Raw genomic sequence first — 21,755 nt, forward strand, 5'->3', positions numbered from 1 at the left:
TTCTCTTTCATTATGTTGGTGCTCATCCACACTGCCTCTCCTTTCATCCAGTATGCAATAAGGCAAGTCCATGGACCTGATTTTGATCACCTGGGCATTATTGGAGTGAAGAACAAACACAGTTGGAAAGATTTAGTCAAGATGATCAGTCTTTGAGGGATGGGTCTTTGCAAATTAACCAAAATAATAAGAAACAGCTGATTACACCCACAGCTCTGAAAGCTGCAGGAAGGAACCATGAGTGGATGGTCACTTTCTTCTTTGCCTTTTGCAGGAAGGAGTCAGGATTATCTGCTAAACTCATTTCAGGTGCAACTACTCAGGTCTGGGCAAGTTTAAGGGTAAGGAGCTTAAATACCCTTGTTTTTTTCCCAACTCCCCCTCTCTGAAGTTACTCTTTTATGGCTTGCACAAGTAGCTGGTGAGCAGAGGGTGAGCACTTCACTGCCTGAACTGTGGTAAGCACTAAAGTTTATCTTTTCACTTCTCTTTAGTTCAGCACCATCTGCTAGGAGGCGCACTGTATATTGTGTGGTTACATGGTAAATGTAAGTTTCCAAGCTATATGTGCAGAAAAGGGTGCCAGACAGTGAATTACTGAAGTAAGTTATCAGTATTAAGAGAGATTTGTCAGAATTTACTGAAAATATAATTTATTGTGTCCCAGTGGGGAAAAAAGTGGGCAATTTTATTAAAGTTGTGTTGGTGGGGTTTTGGCTCTGTTCCTGTGACGAGAGGCAGAACTGGCAGTGTCTCTGTGCTGGTGGCTGTGCTCGGGCTGTGGGGCAGCTCTGGCAGAGCTCTGTGGAGTGAGGGGTTTTGGCACCACTGTGGTTCAGAGGCTTGGCTTGCCCCAGGCCTTTTGCTTCACAGATGACAGGTTTGCCCTTTATGTACCCCAGCTCCAGATTCCCCAGTGAAAAACAAAAGCCACAGCAAACTCAGAAGTTTTTCAAGTGAACCTTCCCTTGTTTCTGCAGAGGGTTCCTGTTGGAATCCTAGATGCTGAGAATTTTAAACTTTCTGTGCTGAAAGGCACAGACTCACAAGAGAGCACTGCATTTGAACTAAGGCTGTGAAGACCACTTCCAAAATTGATTACTAGCACTGAAGTTACAAGTGTACAGGGAGCTAGAAGTGTGCAATATCACAAAGTAGAAAAATTAAAGTTTTAGAATATAGTAATAAGTATGAAACAAGATGGAAGTTTTTAGGACAGAAACAAGTTGTTCTTCTTCACTTTATTCTTCATGGGTTTGGGTGGTATTTTGTAATTAGACAGAAAAGTCCACATTGCAGACTTCAAAAGATAGGTATTTAAGTTAAAAGAGAAAATAATCTAAGTATCATTTCTTAATTAGATAGTTTAGTCTTAAAAGACCTTGTAAGAAGAAATAGTTAACCATTTTGTACCTTTCTGATGAAGAACTACAAAACTCATAGTTGTGGGGCTGTTACACTGATAAGAAATAACAAACACCTAAGTCCAAACATGAAACACTATCTCACATACCTTCAATCCCAACCCCATCAAAAGTAAAAAATACAAACAGAAGATCCACAGGTTCCCCATGTGAAGATGGCACTGCTCTGTGTGCTGCAGCTGAAGGGTCTTTAGGGCTGCGCTGGGTTTCTCAGGACTCTCTGATGGAATTTGGCTGGCGTGATGCTCTGGACAATTCTCTGAAAAAGCTCAAAACCAATTCATTTGTTTTCTTAAGCATTTATTGCTCTCATTTGGGCTGATGCTCTCAGCAGGCTTGCAGAGTAAGACCAGATTTGGAAACAGCTTGGTGCTGGCTTTTTTTCAAGCTGGTGTCACAAGTGAAGCAGGGACCTCCTGAAAACTGGGTCCTACAACCCACAGTATTTATTGCTGGGGCTCTCTATCTGTAGGGAACTGGGAATGAGAGGGCAGAAACAACGGTGATCAATACAGTTTAGACTTTTATGTACAAGGATGCTGTGCTAGAGTGGCAATGGGATTGGTAATGTCAGCCTTAGGCCACACCTGCAACACTGCATGAAATCCTGGGAACAGCATCCTCACAAAAAATATTGACAAACTGTTGAGAAAGTGAGGGGAGCAATGAAGCAATCAGAGCAGAAGGGACCAAATGATGAGAAAGGATTAAAAAAAAGCTAAGTGCCATATCTATGACTTTGCTAGAGGATGATTGATGGGAAATATATATAAGTTTGAAAGGAGAGTGAATTAAAAAAAAAAAAACAAAGAGTGAGAGAATAGTTAGGACAGTAGAAGAAGGTATAACTAAGAATGATGGGGTGAAATTAAGCAAGAGAAAATTTAAGGTGAATCTTAGGAAAAAAATCATTACTGAAATATATTAGGCTGCTGAGCGGGTGTCCGTGGGGAGCAGTGCAAACTGCTGCCTGTATATTCTTTAGCCTGGGCAAAATGTTGTCAGGCAGGCAGCCAAGGAAGCTGCAGGAGCAGCAAACTGTAGCATTCAGAATTTTATCAGTGCTTTTATGGTTTCATGTGTACCATTTACAGCTGTAATTTGCCTAAAACTACTGCATCAAAGCATCTTTGACCACTCATCCCTGCTGAAATCGGTGAGAGCAAGATGCATGAATACCTAAAGTAGACTTTGACCCGAAGGGTTTGATACCCATTGTGGGTGAGGATGACAACAGCAATGTGAATTGTGCCTGAATGCTGGTGCATGCCCAGAACCAGCCCTGAGCAGTGGGAGTCCTGGCAGGGTGCAGGGCATGCTCTGCTGTGTTTTGCTGTGTCCTGGCACTGGCACCCACCCAGGCATCTCCTCAGCCCAGCTGGCTGGGCACCCTGGACCCTGCAGCCACAGGGACAGTGCCCTGGAGATGCCTTGGCTTTGGGCACAGAGGAATTTTCCAGAAAACAGCCACAGTTTTAGTTCTACCAGGCAGAAGGAAAACCTTCTTCCTCAGCCGTTCCTGTCTGGGAAAGCTCAGTGTCCGTCTGTGCTTACCTGGCATGTGGGATCCTGTCTCCCTAAAGCCTTCCCTGGGAGAGGGGCTGAGGGTGGCATCTTGGTTTTCATGAGAGTTCCCATGGAGGGCTTTGAGCGCAGGAACTTGCACTTGTGCTAAGAAACTCCTCAGTTTTGTGGAAAACTTAAGTTTCTTGTGTTGAAGAGTGGCAAGAATAAACCCAAATAGTCCATGAGCCAGCCCCTGCTGGGAGCAGTGAAACCTGAGTTTCATTCCCTGCTTTGGTGGTATTCTTGAAAAGTAAAGCTACTGTTTGCATTTTGTGCGTGACCTGCATCTTCTGGGTCTGCTGTGACTTTGGGGTGTAAACAGAGGAAAAGCTTGTTTGTGGATCAAACATAAAAACAGTACGAAGGAACAGGCTGTAGGTCTGTCAAAATGGTCAGGACCTGTCTGGAAACAAACTACTTAGGGACACATCAAACATCAGTGTTGAAAAATGGAAGACATCTGAGGGTTTTGGGTGGCTTTGGAAAATATCTGGCAGTTTGATGGCAGTATGAGGATTTCAGCTCTCATAAAGGTGAGATGAGCAAATACTGGGGAAAACCACCAAGTCACCAGGGTCTGGGTGGCCAGAAGTCCTGCTGACCATGAGATGGCACATTTCTTTGTCATGTGGGGCTTCTGCAGCACTCACTTGGCATTTGTGAGGGACAAAAGTAGAAAACAAGCCTTGAAGGAAATAAACCCAGCTGTTTACCTCTCTTTCCTTCATGATGTTTCTTACTGTTTGCAGAGTTCTGGCTCTGCTTTATAACAATTTGAAATAGTTTTGAGGTATTTTTTTTCCTGTATTGCTGCCCTTTGCCTTTTATTCTGTATATTCACTACTCCCTATCTAAAGAAATTCTGACTAAATTCCTTGAGGGTCTGACCCTTCCCTTAGCTTTAGTTTATGCTCCCTTGTTCTTGTGTTTGACATAAGCTCAAACAGCCTTGTAAAATCTCATTTCTCTTCCCTTCAGGATTGTATATTCTTCTGTGAAATATTTTCCCCACCCTCCTCTATCCTGCCTTTTCCTAGAAAATGCTTCTATTTTGGTAACTGTTTTGTTCAGTGAATTGTTGGAGTTCTGGATTCTTTTGTCACTTGATCTGCTACTGTCTCCATAACATGTTATTGTTCTACACTGAGTTTTAGTTATATTATAAGCTTCATCTTTGTTTATTTGTTTATCCAGCACTGCATATTATTTCCTTTACATCCTCCTAATGTTTCTCTTCAGCAGGTCAGAACAGGGCTTAGGAAACTGTAGGCAGTTTGAATCACATTTTCTTTTCAGCAAGGTGTGTTCTGGTCTAGGTTTGTTGCTGCTCACCATGGAATGTGTAGTTAATTCAGCACAATGAACTTATTCAAAATCCTGAGTTACAAAAACCATACATGGAGATGGGAAACTAACTTCTGTAAAATCTATTTGGCTCTATCGTTTTATTTGTCAATAATTATAATTTTGAGCCCATACATTAGACTAGTGCTGCAAACTGCCCTACTGCCTATAGTATAATACAATACAAACTACAATAAAGACCTGTTTTAAAAATAAACAGTGCTAAGTAGAACACTGTTGAATCCATCCATGAACACGCTGCTGCAGATAGCTTAAAATGAAGAGGAATTTGGCAAGAAGAAAGCTGATTAGGAAGGGAGTGAAAATTCACAGTGAAATGTGTTTGCTAGTCATACAGGGGAGCTGAAGGCTCCTGCAGTACATGTCTCAAACAGCTCACGCTGCTTTTTAGAGCACAATTTTCCAGTTTCTTTTCCCTGGAGTGTGCCATTAGCTTTGGTCTTCCATTAACTTCCTTGGTAACTTCTTAAAAGAACTCTCTAGAGATGAACACGTCTCTGGAGGACAAATACCAGCTTGAAGAAATTGAACAAATGAGTGGTTTTAGTGTGAAGCAATTTTGTTGTTTGTCTTTTTTATTTTAACTTCAGTCAGGGAATAGAAAATCTGCTATGTTATGTTTTCTGAAATATGGAACAGATATCAATCTCAAAACCTCATGATTAGTTTACATGCAGCACCAACCAGGAATTGAAAGAAACCCATTATAAGCTCTATGAGCCTTAATATTTGAAATAGATGCTGTTTCTAAAATGGGATCTTTTATTCTGCAATTCTTACTGTGAGCTTTACATGCTTCCTAGCCTTCTAGCTGTCTACAGAATTTTTTCCAAATTAAATGCAAAATTCAGCACAGACTTTTTTCCAGACATGGATATCTCCAGGAATATACTTTAGAAATATTGTAGCCCACATCTTAAATGATTCTTTTCCTTTATCCAAAGGAAGTACAGCTAGAGAAAAAGCAAAACTACTTCACCTTTTCAGGCAATATTTCCCAAGTATTGTACAGCCCTTTCTAGCAAATATTATTCTCAGAATCCTACAGTATTTAGAAAAGATTTTAAAACATTATCATCTGAAATGTATCACAATATTTTGTATCTTGAGCAAAGTTTTGTGTTCAAGCCTGTTGGCACTGCTCAAACATAGTTTTTCTGGAGAAATCATGATGCTTCAATGTGATTTGGGTTCAGGACAGCTTTGCCTGAGCCAGCTCTGTGGCAGCTCCTTCGTGCATCCCTGGGCTTGTTCCTACAGAGCAACGAGGAACAAGAGGCTGCAGGTGCTCCCTGTGGCTGGAACAGCAAGCCTTGCTCCCCAGCCAGCTGCTGGCACCTGGTTTGTTGCCTTGCTCCCGGCTGGGGCTTTCCCTGTGGCATTCCACATGGAGGCTGCTGTGGTGCCAGAGCCTCCACAGAGCCAGCCCTGAGCCGCGCTCCTGCCTCCCTGCAGCCAGCAACGCCAGCGCTTCCATGCAGCCAGTGCAGCTCGTGGCTGCTCTTTGAGGTGCTCCTGCTCTCCTCCTGCTCCACCAGCAGCCACTGCTCAGAATCTGATGTCTCACTCCAAAATACACACATGCAGACACACACTCATTGGCACAGACGCTCCAGGATGTGCGTCCTGGCCGATTCAGGACCTGCAGGCACAGCGGTGTGCATCAGGACAGGAGCAGGACTCAGCTAAGGAAACTTCCAGTGGCACCAGATTTAGGGGACATCCCAGGAGATCACAGCAAAGTCCCCTTGCTCTCTCCAGATCTCATGTTCTAACAAATGGAGCCAGATGGCCAAATATTGTGAAAGCTGCTCTGCTTCCTGACTTTGGTTTTTATGGTATGCTGTGATGAAGTGAGGATATGTCAGGGTGTCAGACAGCATAGGGCCTGCCAAAAAAACGATGGAGAACTGTTCTGGGTAGAGGCAACAAAATCTGGCACAGACTGTGTTCATATCCTCCATCAGTAAAGTCATCTCTTCTTTACCTGGGTGGTTTTACATAATACAGCAGAAGAAAACACACTATGATCAAAATTTTCCTTTAGCAAAGTCTTTCCAAATAAGTTGGTTCCCAAATTGTTGAGTTGGAAATGGTGGTGGTTTGTGAGGTTATGATCATATTCTGAAGCATAGGGCATTCTCCTCCCTTTACCTCTCAATGTAAGAAATAGGGATAAAAGCAGACCTCACAGTTAGTAGGATTAAAGGAAAACTGATAGCATTAATAGCTGAGTATAACCTGTTCTATTTCATATGAAAGAAGTTTGCATGACTAAGAAACTTTTCCTTCAAATTTTACTTTTCATATATTTTTGTTTAAAGAGAAAAGCATTTTTAAAATATTTTACAGCTAGCCAATACAGAGATAAAAAAGTCGTTTGACATTCAGTAGGAACCATTTGGTTCAGGAAGAAAATTTAAAGAAATCCCATGTCTGCAAATAAAATTGTCTCTGTATGGGTGACAAGAAGATTCCTCTTCCTGAATGTTTCATCCCAAATATATGTTTCATCCTGAATATCAGGATGATCATTGTTGCCTAGTTTTTCAGGAAAGAAGTGTATTTATTATTTTTGAAGTCACATACAGAAATCAGGAACATACTATTTAGGATCAAGCTCTGAAAACTTTCCCATAAAAAGGGCCATTGTGATGAACAAGGCTGAGTTAGTGGGTTTTTGCTTTGCTCTTTGCAAATGAGTACTTGGAGATTTCCAACAAAGCTAATTACCTGGGCATTGTGTGTGTACATTGCCAGCTCTGTGCTGGATAGCCCCAGCAAACATCCCCCTCTTGATGGGAGGGGATATCTCCTTGCAGCATGGTGCAAAAACTGCTGTTGGTTTTCTCATTTGATAAAGGCAAAATTTAGCTTTGGGCCAAAGAGATAAAATGACAGTAGTGACTGTGACCAGTGTGCTATCACAGCTGTAGAGAAAAGATTGACTCTAGCATGTTTCTTGCATCCTCTGAGCTCTTACAGCACTTCTAAGAAAACAGATGCAGATATGATGGCTTTCATATAAGGCTTTGCTTTTGTATTGCAGCTGGATTTTGTGGTTTTATATGTGGTGTGTACACCACATTAGAGTGCTCTGTGTTCCACAATAATATTTTTTGTCTTTATCACTGCACAGCTATCACATAATCTAGGAGCTTAGCTGAGCTCTTGCAATAGGTTATATTTTATTGACAATCAAAACCTAAATCTTGACATGGTGGCAGGAGCTGATCTTTCCCTTGCAGTTTATTGGGCAATATTCAAGTTGTTCATACAGCTCTGTAGATATGCTGGATACTTCACAGACAGATATAACGCCAGGCTCTGCCCCAAGGAATTCACACTCAAAATTCAAGGTGGCACAGGAGCAGAAGAGAAAGCAGATGATGTCTGAAAGGAAGACTGTGAGTAAATCATCAGCCTGTAGAGCAACATTAATGTCAGCATTCTGAATATTGAAGTCACCAAAAAAAGCTGCTCTTTTTGTAGATTCTGTTCTTCTTTCCTCATTAAATATTCAGTTTTGCAGTGATGCTAATGTGCAAGCACCATGAGGCCGTGTAGGTAGCAGTTGCTGGAGGTCTAAAGTCACAGGTCAGTGTACTAATCACAGCATGCTGCACCAGCCAAGCAGCCACGGGGTACCAGGCACAAGGCAGCAGCCCTGCCCTGAGCGTGCTGCTGCCACATTGCTTCCACACAGCAAAATTCATCGCGGGACGCCGTGCCAAACCTTCCGGTCAGCGCTCTCTGTAAAATAACTTTCTCTTTGTCTCCAAACAATTTTAAGGACACAGTCCAGCACAGTAGGGCTGTAATCTTGTTTATTCTTTGCAGACACTACAAGGCTCTCTGAAAGCCTTAGAGATCATCACACCCTTGTTATCTTAGCAGGTATGTGCCTTGTAATCTCGCTGTACTAATTGTTGAGAAAATGTGCTTGGTAGTCTACACCAGCAGAATCCCAATTGCCAAGGTAATTAATAGTGTTACAGACTTCAAGGCCATAATGCTCATCAGTTATTAATTAGCAATTCATTTTGCTGAATAAATAATACTTATGATTGATGATGGAACTTGTAATTGGGCACTAGTAGTGTTCCTCAAGGGAACAGCTTCTCTGCCAGTATTGACTATGACAGTAACAGCTCCGAAACCCAAGATCATTTAAGAAAATCTACTCTAAACAACTGTGACACAATGAAGGCATTTACATTCAAGGTTGTTGGAAACATACAACTTAAACACTGGAGACCTGCCTATGCCAACCAAATGCTGCTATTTTTGTCTATTTTTCTTATACGTTGCCTCACTTTAAGCATTGTCTCCTTATAAGGAAATTTCCTATATAATTTAATGGCATGCATGACATTGTCTTTATGAGCTTTCATATGCATTCTTCACAAATTCCAAAGATAGTATAATAAAGGAAATACCTCTCCAAGTACAACAACCATTTTAAAAGAAATTTGTTCAGATTAAATCTATTTCAGATAATTAGATTGTGGAAATCACTTTATTTTATATTAGTTGGCACTACCTTTTGACATAAATGAAATAGAACTTATAACCTCCGCCCTCATGATGGAAGGAGAAGCTGGTTAATAAAGCAATAAGCTGTTACTTTTAACTGGTTAGTCAACAAAGACAAGTATGGGAGGTCAGCTGCTGACCAGATGCTGCCTTCAATTAATATTCCAACCCTAAAAGACATTTATCGTTCAGTTGAGAAGGCAGAGCAGCTGAGTCATAAAAGCAGCCCACAAAAGATATTTTAAAGCATGTATAATGACTAAATTGCTTGAAATAAATTAGCCCTGAAAATAAACATATTTTGAACAGCCTATGTAAACCAAATTTCTTCTCCCTGTAAATTGCTTGGACTAAGTGGGAGCTTGTGTTTGACAAGAGCATACATTTGCTTCCTTACTACGTGCAGGTTATTTTTTTTTCCCCCTTTGAAAAGGGTTAATAAACTATAAAATATCATTGCTAAGTAAATGAGTCCCACACCCTTTTAAGGGAGGAAGATGCTGCTGAAGAGCAAGTTAAAAAGAAATGCAGAGCCTGTGTTGTAATGCTAACAGGCAATTAACAAACTCATGGGTGTTAATTATCTTCATACTGTATCATGTTCAATTAGCTCAGCCCCTGCAACAAAGGCAACCATGAGCAATTGCTTTGATAGGCGTACAGTACTTCATTTGTAGTTAATCGGTTTAAGCCTTGCAGTTGCTAGGCTACACCAGTCTCCAGAGGTAAAAAGCTGCACAGATGCACTATGTTTAAATGACTACAGAGAACTGTTTAAACTCAAACCATGTATAACTCTTTATTGATTTTTCAGAGAAGATCTCAGCTCTGATGATAAGGTTTTGATATATTTTCCTGCTACAGCCGGTTCCTTGGAGTATTGCAGAAAAAATCTGTCAATATGCTTCTATTATGATCTCTTGATCTGTGGCTATAAAAACCTTTAGCTGCAGCCCTTATTATAAAATAATGGAAGAAGCGATAGTTGATTTTTTTCCCCTTTTTTTTTCACCCTCCCACTCCATAATACATGGAGATTTTTTTTCCCCAGTGCCTCTAGAACAAAATTAAACTATGTTCCTTCTGTATTTCCGTATTAGAATAATACAGAAGAATTTCTATCACTAATTAATTTGATTGACTCTCAGCAGGAAAGGATCAGCTGTAGCATCATGAACTTTAACAATAACTACCAACTGATGGGCATTTCACATCAATAAGACCATCACTAGCCTCCCTCACCTGTCACCAGGCAGGGAATGAGCAATAACCACCCCCTGCAGATGCACTGCTTAGCTCTTTCTGCCCGATTAACAATTTATAATGGTGATCAAGAAACAGTCAGCGGCAAATCAAGACAACTGTCTGACTGCCTGTTTAATTGGCCTTGTTTGCTTTTTGATAAATGGCTCATGACTGCTACAGGCCTCCGTATTTTGACTTTTAATAGGCCACTGTGATTAGACTACCAACAGATACTAGGTCAAAGCTGAGGGAAGGTGCAAAAAATGTTAATTAATATCAATAATAGGCAATTATTAGTTAGACAGAAGGACCTACTAGCTGCGTGCTCTAATGACTCAGAGCTAACTTGAAGGGAAACAGTGCCAAATTAGCATAACTGTGTATGCAGGCTGCATTGTGGATCCTAGCAAACATCTGTTATGTAATTCAAACAGAATTCTTCCTTTTTGCATGATGCTCACAAAATTATCAATTCTTTTCAGTCATTTCAAGACACTAATGATACCATGGGGGTTACTGACCTCACAGTTGGGTTTTGAGTCTGTCCTTTGTATCAAGAGCTAAATTGCAAAAGTTAATATTTTAGGTGTGGTTTTCTAGATCTCTAAATCAGTAACTCCTGTATAAAGGTCACCAATACTCTAATTGGAGGAATACATGCTGAGCAATCATGTTAGTCAAAGTGTTGCTCTCACTACAAATAACTTTTCCTCCACTTTGCCTCTCTTAAGAAAACAAGCACACAAAACAGTAATGGATACTGAAATATTTGTGTATCTGCTATTTTTTTTACCTGGTGAATAGATATGAAGAAATGCAATGACATAGGATGAGAAAGTCATAATTCTTACATGTGGGGATGACACAAAAAAGAAAAGGAGCTCCTTCAACTCTCTAATGGGTCTGCTTTTCTGTGGTGGTTTTGAGGATGCTGGATGTGTCACCTTTCTAAGTAAACTAGATACAAGGGTAATGGCCCTGGATTTTAGGAAATCCTTTATTCCTGCAAGCTTAAACTCTAAGAGAGATGAACTCCTGTGGTATGGAGGTTAGAGGAGACTTAGTTGAGAGTTGAATATCTTGTAAGTAGTTTAGGTTTTTTTTTCTCTTCACTAAAATGGTCAGAAATCCTTTACAGTAAAGAGTTACAATCAAGCTCTGATACAGCTTTACTCTGGCTATTTCTGAGGCAGCTGCAGTGCCCACTAATATTGCTGCAACACTGATGGCAATTTGGTCATGACTGAAGAAGACACATTGATGAAAACAGAATTGAGGACTCATTATCAAGCCCAGAAGAAATATCAGTGACTGAAGGCTCAAGAAAGTGCTGCAGTATCTGTAAAGGCTTTTCCTGATGGAGGTGGAAAAACTATCTCATGTTAAGGGCCATAACATCATCCATCTCTCTGTCTCTATCTGTGTCTCTCATTCCTTTACCATTTTGTATCTATATCTCCTTATCTGGATGTAAAACCAACAGGTGTCACCAATCCCTGATTTGCCTGGTCAGTAACATGCAGCACCAAGATCAGGACTGTCTACTTTAGCCACAGAACTGTCCTCCTAAATACATCCAAAACTGCCTACAATATTTTAAGTAAGCAGTGTTTATGGGCACACATATAACCTATAATCAGTAGTTTTCTACTGACATGCATATTTTTATATTTATGACAAATGGAGAATGAAAGATGTGACTTCAAAGAATTATTTACTCCCTTAGAATTGTCTTCACTTTTGATTTTGCATTGAGGAAACAGTGGCAATGATAAGAAAACGTATCAGCTAAGTGTTTCAGGCAGTTGTGGCCACTTTTCATCTCCTAAGGAAGATATTTTACTGCTTGTCTATCTACTCAAGCTTCACTTACATGAAGAGGGAATTTCTTTGTACTTCCAGTTTTTGCAGCCAAAATGTATGTTGTGATGCTTATCAGCTTAAGGAGTCATACCTGTTAGTACTTCCACTTTGAAATTCTAGTTGATGCCACATTGAACCATCATAGAGGTACACTGAAAAATTATAATTTTCAGGTGTTAGGAGAGGTTTTTTCCCACAAAGAAGTCTCTCTGATAAGTTTCATAAAGAAAAGGTGAATAAGGGTGTAAAGTTTGCAACAGAGTAGCAAACATACTTCATTCAATTTGTGATTTTTTTTTTTTTTTCTGCTCGGTCATGTTATTACAAATATTACTGTTTAAACACAGAATTACCTGAATTCAGTAACTTTTGGCTCTTTCAGGCTAGATTATTCCATCTTTTATAAAGGGAAAAAAGTTTCATTATCTACAGCTGAAAATCTTTATTTTTAAATTTACATGGAAAATTTGAAGGCATCTGACAGAGTAAAAGGTTTTTTAAAAATTCTGAATTTCTATTTAGATAGGATTTGCCTTGAAAGTAATTTGTTCAGTATACCAGAGTTTTAGAATCTTAAGGGCATTTAACTTCAGATCAATTGTTATCTATTCCCTCTCCTAAGCATTCTTGGTGTCTGGAGATTTAAGCATCAGTTTGGAGGAAGAAAACAAAACCTGCAGCCTCCTTCTGTAGTGTATGTACCCTGATTGACCTTTTTGTATTTTCATTTATATTGCATAAATTATTTTGCTAACCTCATTAGGGAAAGAATTGTGGAAATGTATATTTGATACAGCATGGAAGCATTGCACTGGAAATCATGCATGATGCAACATGTTCTGGTACATCAGGGCTATTGCCTGAAGAGCTGTGGGAGGTTTTGCTTCCAGTAAAATAATCTGGCCCAGCTGTTAGGTGTATTCTTTTGCTTTCCAGTTCCCTCAAATCATGTGAAGTGAGTTTTAGAATGCACAGAAAGTGTCTTTTGATGTTCAGGTCTGCTAAATTGTGCTGGAATATTATACCTGTGTTATGAGGTCTTGTTCTTTCAGGTGAATTCTGATTCAACCTTTTCTGAGATGTTCTGAAAGGGCACATTCTCTTCATCACAAATAACCAAAGGAAGTTATTTTTGGGTTAGCAAGGAGTCTAGAATACATATATTCTACAACATATATAATAATATAGGATTTTGGTCTTCACATGATCTTCTAAACCATCTTTTGTCCTCTAAACCATCTCTTGTGAGTCCTCTGGTGATGAGGTTATAGAAAAGTGCAGGGAATTTTTGTCTTCTTTCAAAAAGGAATTTGAGAAATTTATTCTGGTGTGAAACAAGAAAAATTCTGCAATTCATAACATCATTTGAAGCATGAGAAAAGCACGTGTAGTTAGCTCTTACTATGCTAGAAATGGATGAGTCTGACCTATGTAGGTCAGATTGCCATTTTTGTATGAACCGTAAATTACTGGCCATTGATACTTGTGACAGTGAATTTCTGTGCTGGATGAATGTGTTTGAAAATCTTTGAGCAGGAACTTTAATTGACTGAATGTAACAGGCTACAATAAACTCTGAAAGAATGGTTGTTGTCTGAAGATAGTCAACATTTTCCATATTAAATATGCTGCTATTGTATAAAGTAGTTCAATGGGAATAATACAGTACACTGCAATCTTTCTCTTGAAGATTTTATATTCTTGCATTATGAAGGACAAATGTCTGTAAAGCTCCTCCAATGAGCTCAGCACAGCGTAGAAGCTGCATGGAACACTGGAAATAATGAACATCTGTATTGCACTACTTCCCATATCAAAACTTAGTTTAATAGTTCTTTGGTTTTGTTTTTATAAAAGCAGAATCACAGAATCATTAAGGTTGGAAGGATCTCTGGAGATCCTCCAGTCCAACTACCTTGTAATGAAATGCAGCCCTGATAATTTTTGTTTGTTTGTTGTAGGAGACATATCAAACACTTAATATCCAACATGGTCAATTCAGGAAACTTGAACTTCTTGTCTTCAGATTTTGCTTCATGTGTGGCTTTTAAACATTAAGAGACCATAATGTTTAAAAACCACACATAAAGGTCTCTGGAAAGCTGTAGGCCTTGGAAGGTTGGTTGTGCACATTCCAGCTTTACAAATAGGAATGTAAAGTGGATTTGTCTGGTTATGTTTGAAAGATCTCTTGAATGAGATTTTGACCATTGCATACATGAAGTGAGAAAGTGTGTGTTTTTAACGCTATTATTGTAATGCTTGTTAAGCTATTTATGGATTTCAATTTTAAAATTTATGACTTTATAAGACTTCCATTTTATTAGCTTTTTTTTTTTTTAACAGCGTAGAACACTTTATTACGAACTGTCATTTCAAAGCACTGGGTTGAGATTTGGTAGACGATGTCTTTCTCTCCTGTTTTGCACAATCTGTTCATTGGCTGCCTGTTACCCCACCTCCTTGATAAGATAATAGTATGTGTCTAGGTTGTTATTGCTTTTGGCAAGGCAATGGATTAAAAAAAATCCCCCAGAGATTTGCAGTAGTAGTGATTTGTGTCCAAAACACATGTTCCACAGTCTTAGAACAATAGAATCTATAAAAAATAGTTTTGATTTCCTGGAGCCAAAACAACCAGTTCTGCTAGCACTTTGCCTTGTGTTTAGCAGGTTTGGGATGGGGAGCTTTGCAGACATTCTGCTATTCTTTCTGTGCTGTGCTGATGGAAATTGCTCTCTCCTTCTATGCTTGCTTGGTTCTTAAAAATTACTGTCCAGACTACAACTACTAGAGAATTGTGAATGTAGGTGGCATGATGTGGGTACAGATTCTGGGGTATTAGCTGCAGGGTATTGAAATGAAAACCTGAACCCAGCTACAGAAGATGAAATTAGGGCATGGTTCTGGTTGTTAAGATTAGAGAGGGGTTGAATTAAAGCTCTCTAAATTCAGCACAAATACAGATCTCTGCCTTTCTCAGTTGTTTCATACTGAAGTTATGGGGAGACTTAATCTTGAATTCAATTAAAATATCTTTTAAGATATAATGTATTTCAACAGAATTGTCTTCATCTCAAATAACATCAGAAAATCCTCAAATGAACAATTTCAAGTGCATTGCTCTTGTGTATTTTAGGTGATATGTAGCTTTTGTTACAGATAAATTATCAAGTAGAAAAGTGTCAGAGGAGAAAGTTCTCTTTATATTAAGTAATGGTCTCAGAACCTTGTACTAGAATTTATGGTTATATGCTGTGAAGAAAGTACAAAATTTCAGGTGCTACTAACATGAAAAATACAGTCCAGCAAAGATTAAAAAAAAAAAAAAAACAAACCAAAACTGGAAGAGGAAAACAAATGGCCTAGGAAGATTTGGAGCCAAGTAATGCACTGTAGCTTTTTTCTTCCCAAACAATGTGTTACCTTTGTATAATGATTATACCATCTTTGTGTATTTTATCATTCCTGATAAAAAGAAAAACTGTAGGAACAAAATGAGAATTCCTGATACTTGGGGATTTATTTTTTACTGGATTAACATACAAACAATGGCCTTTAGGGGTACTTCAGGGGGACTGATGAGGTTGCACGGCTGTCCTCAGACCCAGTCATGTGCTGTGAACTCAGATGCACAGGATGCACCAGGGAGGAAAGTAAAAATTCTGCTCTCATCTAAGCCGAAATCCTGTAAGACTCATTCAAAACAAAACCCTTCAAGTGTATCCATTTAATCTGTGAGACCAGATACAAGATTAATTTGAATGTACTGCTAATCTATAGATCTCAGGACACTGGAGCTTCTTGCAGGGACTGCCTAATACGCTGCCTGCCATAGTGATGCTCGCACAGCTCCTGGTCTGAGGAGACCTGAGCATCTGCGCTCTGCAGAGCAGCCCTGCCCAGAGGCTTAAAACTGCTTTAATTTGTTTTAGACACAGAGCACACAAGACTAAGTGCCTGGACATACTTTCAACATACCTCAACTTTTCCTTTGGACTGTCTGTGAGCAGATAGAGCAGGAAAGCCATTCTAGTTTCCTAGCATAGGTACTCTCGCTTATGAGGTAGAAATTAAAATCATTGCCGTGAGAAGGAAAGGTCTGTCATGCAACTTCTTGAGGATTGTCATCCAAAACCATTCTCAAGTAAAATTACAGCTAGCTAAGAAGATAGATTTCAAGGGAAGTAGAGCAGCTTTCCCTGAATGTGCAGTCAGGTGGGATCAGGCTTGGAAGAATGGATGTCTATCTGGATTGCCTGATATCACTTATATTCACATAAAAACCCACAAAGGGCTAAGAGAATTAAATTATACTGCTTTCTGGTTTTCTGGGAGAAAAATAATCTCCTCTTGGCCAGCCCAAAGCAGTCTACTTCTCCTATAATTTTCATGTCTTGGATTTGGTATTTTTACATTCTTGTCAAAATTCAGCAATGTTTTTAAAATTGAATCCTTGTTCAGTGTTTTTGTTAAGTTTTTTCTGGGATGAAGTTCAGATGAGGGACGCAAGCAAATGCAGCATCTTCACCCAGCAGCTGGGTAAAGCAGCAGGTTTCCAAACCAAATGAAATGTAACAACGAATTCTACCACCTTAGGGGAGAAAATAGCTAATAGCGCTTTGGTCTTACCCTTTATTATGTTACTTATAAGATCTATGGTCAGAACAAACCAGGTAATTTCTCCCTGAGCACAGAGGACCCCAGACCTTGGGTTGAAGGGCAAGCAGGGCACCTTGTAGCCCATTCCCCGTGCTGCTGGTCCCCAGGGCCCATCACAAGAACGGGTCTATTCCACTGTGCTCATAGACAAGTCATCTTCTGAGACTGGGTGAAAGGCTTGTCACTAAGGACAGGTGCCTCCCAGATGTGATATGGACCTGATGGCCTGTTTATCTGCTTTTATATGTGTTCTTTCCCTTGCACTTGGTTTGGCATCTTTGGCTTCCCAGACTTTCAGATCGGAATGAGACCATAACTTAGGCTTTAACACCATCTTCGTACCTTACAAGCCTTTCCCACTGTGTGTCATCTCTGCACTAAATAAAATAAACTGTATGTTAAGTATATCATAAAATCTGCTGGTACATCCATAATTTGTTCATCCAACCACAGATTGTGTTATAAATAATTGTTTGTCACTAGACTCTATTTTCAGCAGTCAGGCTGCAGCTATATCTTTCCTCAGGAATTGTTCACCACATTAAAAATTACCACATGGTTAACTAATGTTCTGTTTAGCATTTTTGCAAAGAATAATTGACACAGATGCACAATCAATGCTGTCTATACGAACCCAAATTTAGCTGTTTCAGCTCTCATTAATGCAAAAAATTGCATGAAATGCTATATTCTCATGGTGAAAAGTTTAATAAATGAAGCCCAGTTATGCTTTTCTGTCTTTTCTGTTATGCAAAGTAAGTGAGGATGTGTCTTTGGAGTAGGGAGGTGTTTTTTGATGGGAGAGGTTTTGTTAAAGAAAGCTTTGGATGGGCCAAATACATGAGGAAATTCTCAATGAATTTCCAGGATCTCTTTTTATTAATACAAGTTGTCAAATTTGAATTCCATTCTTTGTTTTAATGGTTAGTATATTTTAAAACTAGGGAACCTTAATTGTGACATATGAAAGCCCTTATTTGGGGTAGATTTTTAATCTGATTGCTGTCTGCCCTGCTGTGTAAATAGTCTCTTGGGTATGGATTTTTAAGAGTGTGTGTTCTCCTTTACATTTCACTGTGTGACAATTCCTCTTTACCCATCCTCTCCATCCTCTGAGCAAGCTGAGAGCAGACAATAGATACATACTAATGGAGCTGTGTACTTGCCATCTGTAAGAGCAGCTGCTCTCCTGCATCTGTACAATATGTTGGAACTGAGAGCTTCACTAATCTGCATAATAAGGAGAAGGCTTATCCCACTCTAGCTAATAATCGCGAGCAATCGATGCACTTCATTCCCCCACTGCAGAACACAACAAAGTTTCAATATGTTTGCATATTCTCCAGATATACAGAGGTCAAGCAAAAGAATGGACTGCTCATTCTGCCTCAAGCAAGGAAGAAAATTCCATTCTCTGTCCTTTTTGGAACTGTTATCAAAAACCCCCCATTACTATATTCTTATTTAGCAATTCAAATAGAAATTTAAAAACTTCAAGATTGAAATTAAAACATTGGTACCTCCAATCAAGCATATCCTTTAAACTCTCTGTAGTATTGAGTGTTTTGGGTTTGTACAATGACCTCCTTCTCTAACCTTGACCCCTGTGAAAACACTGAATTAGCTAACATAGGATTTCACCACCCTAGGTGCTACTGGACATAATCCATGAACAGAGAAGTGATTAACTCCTTTTGGAACAAGTACATTACATACAAGCACTGATGGAAGATCATACGAATGCTCTTCTCCTAACTGTTGTGCACCTAGAAGATGAATTTGGAATTCTTGGCCATTTCAGAATGGGGATTTGGTTCCTGACTCCCACAGAGGCTGAAAAGACTGTAATGCTGTATTACACTGAGGAGCAGCAGAATGAGAGAGAAAGTAGGCAGAGAGCAAGTGATCGGCAGTTATTTATTTTCATTTCATTTACAACATCAGGGTGAAATGTATATCTTATCTTTACAGCATCCTGCAGGCAGCAAGGTTGAACGTAGAAAAATTATGAGAAAACTTTCACCTAGAAAATAGAGAAGTAAAATTTGAAGGTAAATATCTGAAGTCCTGTTACAAGAGCATTAAAAAAAACTATTCTCTGATTTCTCACGAACTGGTTGCAACTCTGTTTCCTAATATTGATAACTTGCTCTAGATGAAATGAAAGAGGCAATACTGAAAGAAAACTGAATGCAACACCATTTACAATGTTGGAGTAATTTGCAATCAGCCTGGAACAAGTTTATTTTCCTGGCAGCAGCAGGAGCTGTAGCTAGCAGCCCATGGAAGGTGGCAAACAGGCCTTCCTTCCCTCTCTCCTGGAGGGGAATTGTAACAGATCTCACAGGGACTCCCTGGCACCTTCCCAGCTATCCCAATGTATTTATAGAGCACAGCAACTGGGGTAACAACTGGCTCAACAACACTGCCTATATTAATCTGTGAACCTGCTGTGGCTAGAAAAGCTTATAGGACACAAGTTATGACTTGTGGGGTATAAAGGGTTTTAAAAAACTTAAGGTCAGAATCTCTAAGAAGGGTGGCATCTGGCAAACCTCTTGGAAAATGCAAGAAATGTGTGTGCATGTGTGTGCAAATGTACTTTACAAACTATCACCCAGGTAACTTTTCAGCTCCCACAGACTTGAATGTTTATGATCAGGCCCAGCCATAGCTATGTTTAGAAGCTGCTATCAGTTTGTTTTAGCCCCAGCAAACCATGTTTTTGGTGGGTGAAGGCCATGTGTGATAAGAACTGGGGAGGCTGCACATCAGAGCATGCCTTGACAGCTTTGCTTTGTGCCTGTGCTCACCTCTCCCAGCACAGGGAAATCCTTGTGGCGGCACTTCCCACTTCAGTTCAGCACAATGTAAAAAACTTCTTCAAAGCAGAAAATGCTGGGACCTGGCAGAGATTATTTTATTTCTCATTGTAAAAATGTGGGGTTTTTTCCTTGCATACCAGTAGAAGGAGTCAGATAATTATATCTGAATTTTAGTTTTCAGATTACAAGAGGCTTATTCGAAAACATAAATATAAATATGCTCCAAATAGGCAAAAGTTTTTATGTTGAAATCAATCTATTGTGATTTTTATGGTTGTCACAAAAGTCAAGGTTTAAACATAAATATTGGATGGTACTGTGTCAGTGATTCTGAAGACCACACTTGTGAGAAGTTGTGTATTTGTAAGGCTGCAGACAGTAGATACACAGGTAAAAGGGGAGATAAGACCCAATCACTTCTGACAAAAAGGGGATTTTTTGAAGAGAATTCATTCATGTTCTGGTTCTGGAACCCAGGCAAGCAGTTTTGGTGTTCCCCTCCTGTGTCTGTGGGTGTGCAGTGGCTGTCGAAGCAGAGTTTAGAGGAGCACTAAATGATGTGATTTTTTTAAACCCTAACCCTCCACTCCCCAAATCCAGAGCTTTGTGGTGTCCTGGACACATTGGAGGTACTTCAGTTTGTCTGTTATGTTAGCCTTCAATATTGCTGTTCATGCTGCAGAGAAAACTGTGGTAGATCTTTTGGCATTTCCTGCTCTTTCAATACACTGAGCTCTGCAGAATGGAAGAAAGCTTGGGAGAAAACTCAGATTTGGTGGATTTGGAGGTGATGCCACACTCACATATCTCCCTTCTCAATACAGTCAACCAGGGCCTTTGCTCACATCATGCTTAAAAAGGAAACAGTAGCTGTAATGGGGGAAAATCAACAAAACCCAGTGGCATCCCCAGATGTCCACCCTGCATTCGGAGGCTGACAAATGTGTGGCAGATGGTACAAGTGCTCCCGGATGCATTTACAGATCAATGTAAACCTAAATAAATAACCAGCAGCAAATGCAGCACCTACCCTGCTGCTGGTGCCTTGGTGGCACTAATGAGCCTGACCTGACTGGAAACATGGAGCAGGAAAGAATTTGCTTGAAGTTACTTATCCTAATGGATGGAAGGGAAATGACAAGTTTTACAAGCTCAAGCCTCTTTTACTCCTAAGGAGAATTCCGGAGACAGGTAAATGCATCAGTGAGTGTTTTTGCCACCTCCTTCACCCTGGGTGCAGTGATCCTACCTCAGTGTGAGATGTGTGGGATCTCACTTTTCCCACCCTCCATAAGTAAGAAGATGTTGAGTGATGTGCAGACTCAGCAGATGCTGTGAGCTTGACAAAAATCACTGTTTTTTCTCTGCAACAAGTTCTCCATTTTCTCATGATGGGAGAAGAAGGGAGAGGTGTGTTTGGCATTTTTATTTCCCCATGCAGCAGCTCCCCAGCTTACCCTAAAAGCAAAGCAGCCTCCTTTGCTTGGCCCTCCATCCCCTACTTCAGTTTTGATGCTGCCATGTCTTCTCCAAAACCAGTAACAATAAACTTGTACTTGTGACTAATAAAGTTATTACTTGTGAGATGGCTCAAATACTTGAAACACCTCAGCAAAGGCTGCTAGAAGCACTACTCTCTTGGAAAATCCAGGGTAAAATTTTTGCCCTGTGAAGTCTATGACAACAACCTACTACTCAGACTGAAAAAAAAAGTATATCTGTATGTGGGAATGCTTTGAAGTCTCACAGCTATCAGCTGTGCACTGTGACCATTTTTGAAACTTGCTCCCCCAATAAACATTTCTGAATTTTTTTTCAGTTTAGGAATATTTCTGTAGCTACATAAAGCTGGAACATTGTGACTTGCCTGGTTTCTCTGGATTTGAACCTGTCCCTGTGATTCTTCAGTGCAGGATGAGATTACTGGACAATCTAATTTTAGGATGCATATTTTAGTATGAATGTATTGATGAATTTAGCCTACTATTGTAGCACTGAGTTGAATATTTATTTGACCTGTAAACCTTCCAGAGCTACTTTCAGATTTCACCAAGGAGGTTTTTGAGCTGGAGAAACGATTATTTCATGGAGGAGTTTGATTCATTATCCTCACTGTTTAAAATTAGCACCATTTGTCTGTTTTAAAATTGTGTGCCTTGAAGTTCCAGTTCTTAATAACACCAACCCAATAAGTTCTATATAGTTACAAAAATATTGATTTTCAACATGTTTTGAAGTAATGGATGGTCTTAAGAATACAACCACACAG

General features: G+C 39.7%; 1 long non-coding RNA gene across 1 annotated transcript; it reads left to right on the plus strand.

Moving 5' to 3' along the window:
* The first annotated feature begins 387 nt into the window (after positions 1-387).
* On the plus strand, positions 388-18,763 carry LOC132075704 (uncharacterized). Its single transcript, XR_009418808.1, has 2 exons — positions 388-458; positions 18,311-18,763. It is a non-coding gene; the product is annotated as an uncharacterized LOC132075704 (long non-coding RNA).
* Positions 18,764-21,755: the final 2,992 nt, after the last annotated feature.

Source organism: Ammospiza nelsoni, chromosome 7 (genome assembly GCF_027579445.1).
Source record: "Ammospiza nelsoni isolate bAmmNel1 chromosome 7, bAmmNel1.pri, whole genome shotgun sequence".
Taxonomy (NCBI): Eukaryota; Metazoa; Chordata; class Aves; order Passeriformes; family Passerellidae; genus Ammospiza; species Ammospiza nelsoni.